The 8,969-nt window shown below is 40.2% G+C and overlaps 1 long non-coding RNA gene across 1 annotated transcript; it reads right to left on the bottom strand.

The window, feature by feature from the left end:
- Positions 1-6,849: 6,849 nt before the first annotated feature.
- Positions 6,850-8,130, bottom strand: LOC311289950. The gene is made up of 3 exons (XR_014627250.1): positions 7,885-8,130; positions 7,494-7,605; positions 6,850-6,954 (listed from the first exon to the last, which is right to left on the bottom strand). It is a non-coding gene; the product is annotated as an uncharacterized lncRNA (long non-coding RNA).
- Between the last annotated feature and the right edge of the window lie 839 nt (positions 8,131-8,969).

Here is an 8,969-nt window from a genome sequence, read left to right as displayed (position 1 = left end):
GAGATTCTGTTGGGTACCTGCTCATATAGGAATAAAAGGGAATGAGGGAGCAGATAAAATAGCAAAAAAATCAACCAGGACAAATGATACAATAAATATACCCCTTGGAAAAGGAGAGGCTAAGGCAATAATCAAAAAAGAAATGATGAAAAAATGGCAGGACAGGTGGGATGTGGATAAAAGTGGAAGGAAATATTACAGTTTGCAAAAATCTATTAATGCACAGGGGGTGAATAGAAGTAACAGAAGAGAGGAGAGTGTTTTAACCAGGTTAAGGTTTGATCACACAGGTTTAAATAAAACATTGTTTTTTATGGGTAAAAGTCAATCTGATGAATGTATAGAATGTAGATCCAAGGAAGATGTTGAACACGTATTATTGCATTGTAAGAAATATAGGGATGAGAGGATGAGATTAAATCAAAAGATAAATCAGGTAGGAAGAAAGTGGAATATTGAAGGTTTGTTAGGCACAACAGGAGATGGGGTAAAGGATGCACAGAAAGCAGTTGTACAATATTTGAAAAATATAGGAATATATAATAGGATTTAGGTAGTATCTAATTTTTTTTTTTTTTTTTTAAATGATATAGTCATGATAATATTGTCTCATGTTACATACTCCTATACAGTAGGTGGCGGTATGCACCTTTATAGTCATGGTTGCAATCTGCCATAAAACGAAAAGAAGAAGAAGAAGAAAGCAGTTGCTAGCAAGCAGCAAGTTCAAACTAGACGGACATTGAAGGGATACGGTACAGTCATACCTCTTATTACACAGTATTTTGCCACATAAATATTCTGGGGATAAGAGATATTGATTTAAACTGTTTTAAAAATCTTACCTGTTTTTTATTTTATAAACCAACAGTGTACAAAACAATAGTCACAAAATCTGTGATAACCGGATGATTTAAATGTACACAAAATATTAATTTGAGTTTTCCTCCTTACAAGCGTAAAGTGCCGACTTCAGTAACCCGGATGAGCCTGTGTCATCTGTTTTTAGTGGTTGTTATCTGGGAATAATATACCGCTGGATGGCATATCAGAATCAAGTATTCCACAGTGCGTTGTAATAACTAATAATTGTCACAATTAGATCCAAAGAAGACGCAGATGATTTAAGGGTAACAAGTGATTAACTAAATGATTAGCAGTTGTGATGAATGTGATTAGTTGTCTATGGTGACTGATCGGTGGCGGGAAACACAGACAAGGAAACACATGTGAGGAATGAAAACAAACTAAAAGTCCATGAACTGAATATAACTGAACATAATGGCGACAGTAATATATATTACATTTTGAAAGTAACTTGCCCAACACTGATTATTTGTGATTTCATTAATAAAAAAAATATTTTTTTAATTAAATTTTTTTTATATAATAACACACAACAAAGGCCTTTATAGATAATTTCACTAACCCTAACCACCACCATAACTTTTAAGGCCATTGCACACTGAGTCCGAAATTTTCGTATGCGTTTTTTCGTGTTCGTCAGCCTTAAAATTCGTCACGCACAGAAACCTTGCACACTGAGTCCGATGCGTATTTATTAAACCTTTGCAAAAAAATACAAAATGGATTCGTCAAGCAGTGAGGATGATTTTGTTGCCCTCTTTCTTCTTAAAAAGAGAAAAAGAAAGAGGAAATATTGGGTCTATCCAATCCTGGGATTGCGCAGAGAGGAAGGAGAGTTTCACCTCCTTATCAAGGAGTTGCGAAATTAACCCGAGCGATTCAAAATTTACCTCAGAATGTCAGTGGAACAGTTTGATGCTTTGCTAGCGATACTGGAGCCACATATTAAAAAGAAGACCACCAATTTCCGTGAACCAATCGATCCTGAACAGAGACTGGCATGTCTATGGACGGACACACACACGCGGCCGGCAGAAGCGCTGGGCAGACAGAACAGCTGTATACAGGTTATATTTTATTCAGTGTCTTTGTAATCCGCATTTTGTTTTTCATACAGTACTTGTGCTGCGAGACGAAGTGTAAAAAAAAAAACCTCTCAAAATACTGGCTGTGGATGCGAAAAACGCAGAAAATCGAACCCGATCCGAATTTTTTTGTTACGGACGAAAGTTTCGTAGACAGTGTGCAAGCGTGATTGACATAACGTGAGGTCGAATTATTTTTTTTAACGTGCGAAAATTTCGGATGCGAATTTCGGACTCAGTGTGCAATGGCCTTTAAACTAACATATCACAACACTGACCTGACAAAAGTAAATAATTAACTACTACTAACTAATAAATGATTAACTACCAATCCTAACCCTCTTCAGATAACACCCATTACCAGTGGCATTTCAGTCAGGGACTTCAGTAACGATCTCCCACCCCGTCGCCATAACAACACCCCAGACAGCAAACTGACTACGAAACGCATCCGCCGCGGAGGTACAGTGAACTCCGGAACGGATCCAGAAAGCGGATCCGAAACTGCGTCCACTTGCACACCGCGGCGAATCCGCCACGGTGGCGGCTCGCGGATCCGGTCCGACACCGCTGCAGTCCCTTTGCGTATCCGTACATAAATGGGTACATCCGCCCCGGCTTCGCTTTGGATCCGCGAATGAACCGCATATCCGCTCCGGGTCCGTTTTGGACCCTGTCATATGAGCATCGTATCCAGCCCGGGTCCGTTTTGGACCCGTTCATAAAATTCCGTCTGCAGTGCCACTTTTTTCCCCTCACTGCCTGATAACATCCTCCTCATCCAAAATTAATGCAATGAATCCAGTGTGTGAACGTGATTGCACTGCGCCTTGTTAAAGATGTCAGGAGGAGAAAGGCTGTGAAATCCGTGTCTATGTGGGTTTTGGTATGTGATATAGGCTACATGCATTACATTTGGCTGACGCATGTTTAACCAAAGCGACTAACAACATGGTAGCCTACACAGTTTGCTGTTTAAGGCAATTCTCTCAACAATTATATTTAAAAAAAGGTAGAGTACAATAAGAATAAGTGCATCAGTGAGTGCTGTTTTTAAACAGTCGAGTGTCAGTTCTAAGTGCTAGGATCAGCAAGACTAGTTGTATGTAGTGCTACGAGAGGAGATGTTCTCTGATTATAAATAGGCTACAGGCCAATGGAATTTGTAAAGGGCATGGTCTCTGAATTGGAAAACAATGTGTAGCCTGCGACAGACTATTTAAATTAAAACTGAAACAATTTGAAAGAAATAAAACATTTTATTTAACAAAAGAACACATAAACATAAGTAGCCTAATCATCGGCCTCAGCCTGGTTAGGCCGGTTGGTCAGGCGCCTCCTCGCCGCACCACGGTCTGCAGCCAAGTTAAACCATCTTATGGCATAACGTTGAATGTCTGTGTCTGTGGCTGTGCGACACAAACCATTTGCACGTACAGCACCTGTAAGCACAAAATGAGGTTTTAAATTCAGCATGCATTTGGTAGGCTACTTATGACTTAAGCCCGGGCTGCCCAGTTATTGGCTGGAATTAATCAGTGTTGCCAGATTGGGCATCTTTTGACTTCGTCGGCTGGGGAAAATAAGCCGGTGTTACAATATATTCGGTTCCTGAAATATTTGGTTCCAATGGGTGGAGCTATCATGAATATTCAAGAACTTGGAGTTGCATGTTGCATGCTTTGGATGTTGCTTTATACTGACTCAACTGAAAATCTTTTTGATACTCAACCTTTACTTTATCAAAGGTTGTCATAAATGTTAAGCTTCAGATGCATTAACAGTTGTTTTCTCTAGCAATGCTTTAGAACAGGGGTTTTCAAACTTTTTGTGTGTGTGGACCACTATTTGTAATCAAGAATTTTCGCGGACCATCTCATAATACACATAATAAAATATGTCTACACACAGTCCTACCTGAATTAATCTGCACCTCTAAATAGGCTTACTATCACTAAAACTATAACTGGTCATCACATCAGTACAACAGGCTTGTTAAAAGAAAGTTTACTGCACACAATGGCTGCCACATATTTTATTTATTTATTTACTCAAGCGCCCGAGGGCCAAATCAGGTTCATTTGAACAACAGGCTTATTTCCATAGCAATGGAGTATGAAATCTATACAGTAATAAGAACACTTGGATATAGTCAACATTTCAAAACCTTTGGTGATTTTAGGGGATTATTAATCTTCAGAGTTTTACAAGTCCTCAAAAAGTAGGCTTGAGTTTGTCCACTTAACAGCACATCCGCAAAACATTTCAGAAACGCGAGATCAAGAAACTAACTGAAATTAAAATAATAACAGGCCTTATTCATTCCATTTATACACATTTCGTTTCATATAAACTGCCTATAAAGGCTATGCGTGTGATGTGATAATGAGAACATATCTGCCTCTGCCCTTTTCTCTTCAGAGAACCTGTTGCTATCCACCGATCCATGTTGTGGTTCTAACGGCACTGAACTTGAACGTCACGGCCGAACACCACTAGCCTATTTTATTAATCACACAATAACTTGACAATTTAATTACATTTTTATATCAATATAGGCCTACATATTCTTTTTACTTGTCATTTTTTTATGGGAATTTCCTGGTAAAATGAAAGTAAAAAAATATTATTTTATTTTGCCTTTCCACGGACCACCTGCAGTACCCTCACGGACCACTAGTGGTCCGCGGACCACAGTTTGGGAATGGCCGCTTTAGAACGTTGGTCAAATTAATTGATAATAATGACTAACCATTAATCATAAAAATTAGGCCTACATCTTATCAGTTTTGTAATGTTATCTTTCTTATGTAATCTTTTTGTAAACAAGGGAACACAAAAACACTACTATTATTCAGCAACTGAATAAGCTTAACATTTATGCTTAAAAGCTTAACATTTATGATAACCTTTGACAGTTGTGTATCAAAAAGATTTTCAGTTGAGTGTAAAGCAACATTCAAAGCATGCAACAACATGCAACTCCAAGTAGCCTATGTTGTCTTGAGCTATCATCCTATAATATAAAATCTATTTCAATAATAGCCTACACACAACTTTGGGAGACAGAATCAAAACACAAGAATATATTTGTAAATATTTATTTAAACATGCAATAATAGACATTTAAAAAGCTTAATCTCAGTCATTCGTGAGAAACGAACAGTTAGGAGTAGTTTAGGACAAAACGCCATCTGAAGCGCTCACGCTAATCATTTCTGTTCCACTCGCTTGTATTTGTCACGCTATGGTCTCGTGAATATTCATGGTAGCTCCACCCATTGGAACCAGATATTCTAGAATATATTGTAACACCGGCTTAGGCGGGCAGATAAAGTTAAATTGTAGGGCAGATTTGAGTTAAATTGTTTATCTGTGACAGAATCGTTGTTGGGGCGGATTTTTTTGCTGAAGGGGGCGGGTTTTCGATCATGATTGGGCGGAAATCACTCAACCCAATCTGGCAATTACTCAAAGTATAACTGTAACTTGATTGGCTGGTGCCTTCTGTTGTTGTCCGTCGGTGCTTAAACTTTTCGATGCGAGCGACGGGAGCAACGCGACGCAACAGACACACAATTCAGTTCGGCAACGGATGACGTAAGCCCATGTAAAGTGGACAGGATGCGTCTCCAGCACTGCACCGCACGCAGCTGTGTGTGGGAGCCGTTACACTTCCCTTCCCTGCTGCTGAATACTTAAAGTGACTTACGGTACAGCAGTGTCTTTGACGACATGTGACCGAATGGCCTCTTGCCGTTTGCCCCCTTCCAGCTTATGGTCTTGGCCACTTCTTCAGTGAACATCCGAGAGAAGATGTTCCACGCCACTCTCTTCACATCTTGGCCACCAATCGTGGCCAAAGAAGAAATCTAAAAGTAAGTCACAAAACACCTTAAAATACAGACAAGGTATAAAGCCCTGATGTAATAACTTGTACGACAATCTTTGCCCCACACCCACCACCCCAGCACTTTACCAATTAGAGTTGAGAGTGACTGGCAGGAGCATACCATTCTTTGTTTGGCTGCTGCATTGGCAGCGTCTTTCAGGAATGCTTCAAGCTCATCCACCGCTTCCAGTGATTCGATGGGCAGCTGAATGCATTCAGGACACTCTGGCTCTTGAGGTGTTGAGGTGTTGAGCACCCTGCTGCTAAGGTGATTGACCTTGGCCACCAGCTGGTCCTGCTGCTGCTTAATGTGCTCCAGCAGGCTTAAAATGTGGACCTGAGCAGCTGTTGAATACATAGTATTATAGAATAATTATTCCCTCTCCATTCCACGCACTTAAGTCCCCCCATGTCCCCCGTGGTTAAAGTCAAGGTATTTTAGCTTGTAGTTACAGTTATTTCTTACCAGAGCAGGGAATGGTTTCTGGGCCATGTCTCCCACCTCTCCAGGTAGGTCTGTAGACCTGGCTTGGCTCCTCTGACCCCCGTTGTTGCTGGTTGCATTGTGCAGGTTGAGAGAGGAGTGTTTGTGGCGGTTCTGGTGGTAGTGGTTGGGGAGGGGCAGTTCTGCCAAACACTGGTGGGGGGTATATTGGTGTCAAGCTTATACAACATACACAACACAGTCAAAAGACTTAAGAAACATTCACAAAGGACAACTGTAAGATGACTACATATTCAGTATGCATGGAGCAGATAAAGCTAAAAGCTGGATGGCCCGGGGAAGAAAGGACTTCCTCAGTCTGTCTGTTGAGCATGCTAGTGACAAGAGTCACTAAACTTGCTCTTCCGTGTAGTGAGTGGGGGTCATTTTGTGGTTTGTGTATGTGTTTTTTTGTGGTGGAGAAATAGAAACATTTATATGTAGGGATATTTCCATTTTTTTCTTATTTGAAATTATTAGGACATGAATACGCTCTCTGACTCTTACTTTGACAGAGCTCTGGACTATTTGCAGGGAGTTGGTGACTTGTCCCAGCAGATGACCCGGATTTGGACCTCTTTGGGGGTCGGTAGTCCTCCTCTAAATCAGTGTCACCAAAGAAATGTCTGTTTAAATCAAAAAAATATATTTATCTACATGCAAATCAACATTTAAAGGAGACAGAGAATGGTTGAACAGGGCATTGATCTCTGTTCTGTGTTATGTGACTGAGAGTCAATGTCCACCCTTACAGACTCATAGACCTAAATGCACGTTCACGCTAAGTTAATGAAAGTTTAGGGTGTCTTGCTGTCTCGGTTGCACACTTCACCCTGTCCCAATCATGCAAACAGCAAGGTGAGCACTCACAGCCTGGCAAAACTCATTCACTTTACAGCGTGAGTCAGTTAAGTCCATGAGGGCTCAGGGCTTAAGTCTCAGGGAGGACATTGAAACTCCGCCAGTAAGATGTATTTTTGGTGGAGATTTCCAAAGCAGAAATTTACATGAAACAGTGGTTCAGAATGTCCAGCATTCGTATGTTCTTGTATGCAGATAAACTAACAAATATAAGGTTAAACTGTTTTTTGATTTTGTCTTTTTTTTTTTATAAAAGTATATGGTGTTAGTGTTTGCATGTGTAACATGAAGGAAAAACACTGACTTTGCTGTTGTTCTCCTTCTCCCAGGCCGTTCCTGTTCATCCTCAGTTTGGAGGTCCGAGGTGCTACATGTCAGAGCCTTCTTCAAGATTTGACGTGCCTCCATGTAAGTATCTGAAAGGTAAACCTGGAGCTTGACATGAGTCTTACAGGAACATGCCACCATTTTATGAAATTAATTATTCACGTTCTCCCCTACAGTTAGATAAGAGCGCAAAAACATTTTTGTCTCCACTTATCTTTTTTGCTCACTTATCTTACTCAAGGGGAGACCGTAAATAACCCAATTTCATAAAACTGGCATATTCTTGTAAATAGTGGTGGTAGTGGATTTGTAGGTGTAGAATTTATAAAAAACACTTTGCCAAGAAACAACTTTGAGATTTGGCATACCAGATGATTTGATGATTCTGACATCATGTGTCTGCCAGTCATCCTCTGGCTCCTCTCCATGTTTTACTGCCCTATTTATTCTTTCATCACTGTTATAAGTTGGCCACGATGCACAACCATCCTCGTACCAGCTTTGGGGCACCACTGCTATGGTTTTATTGGTGACAAATTCAACTACATGGAACATCCTTAATGGAGAAGACAAGAAAAGAAACAAGTGTGAACGCACAGTTATTCTGAGTCAGAGTAAGAAGATCTAGTGGAAAAAGCTTTGACATTTTGTTTTTATTGATTTTGATAATATAGGGGCTCATGTGAAGTGTCAACTTGCACAACACTGATACTGACAGTTGACACCTGAAAGATGATTAACTTCAGCAAAGTACTTACAGCAACCTATCAGCCTGTTTTCTGATGCAGCCACTGCCAGCAAGTCAAACTTTGGTCAGTCCTCAGACCCTGATCTAAACAAGTCGTGCTATGATTATGATTGGTACTAAAACAATGAACAAAAACTATCAATTCATTTTAATGTAATGAAGTAATTAACTAATTAATGTCTGAACTAATAAACTGATTGAAATGCATTTTTTTTTTCATGTTAATGCAGGAGAGGAAAGGCCACAAAACCTTCCCTGTGGGGCAGGGCGACACATTTCCCATCAAGCTCTGAAACATTGGCAGCCTTGATGATCTCAGATTTTTCTGAAATGATGTAAATATTCAGTGTATCCGAGCTAAATGGGTAGCTAAAGAACAATGACTTCCTTCTATATTCCTTATATATTGCATAAATATGCAATATAAATATAAATATGCTTCCAGCGATCCAATTCTCTAAGAGATCGCGGCTTTCTGGCAAAATATAAGGCCTCATGGATACCAATTTAGCTGACATTTGTTCCACTATAGTTGCAGGGACACGGACAGTCAGAGGACCACGAAGCCACATATTGAGCAAGCGCCTAACGATACCTAAGCACACAAGGTGCATGTAATCTAGGGGAAACTGTGACACCATGCCGACCCCAGTACCCTCAAATGCATGTGGCCCCTCATGGTGATGTATCTCATCTAACCTGTCA

This window comes from Rutilus rutilus (genome assembly GCF_951802725.1).
Source record: "Rutilus rutilus genome assembly, chromosome: 4".
Classification (NCBI taxonomy): Eukaryota; Metazoa; Chordata; class Actinopteri; order Cypriniformes; family Leuciscidae; genus Rutilus; species Rutilus rutilus.
This window is presented reverse-complemented; position numbering and strand designations above follow the sequence as displayed.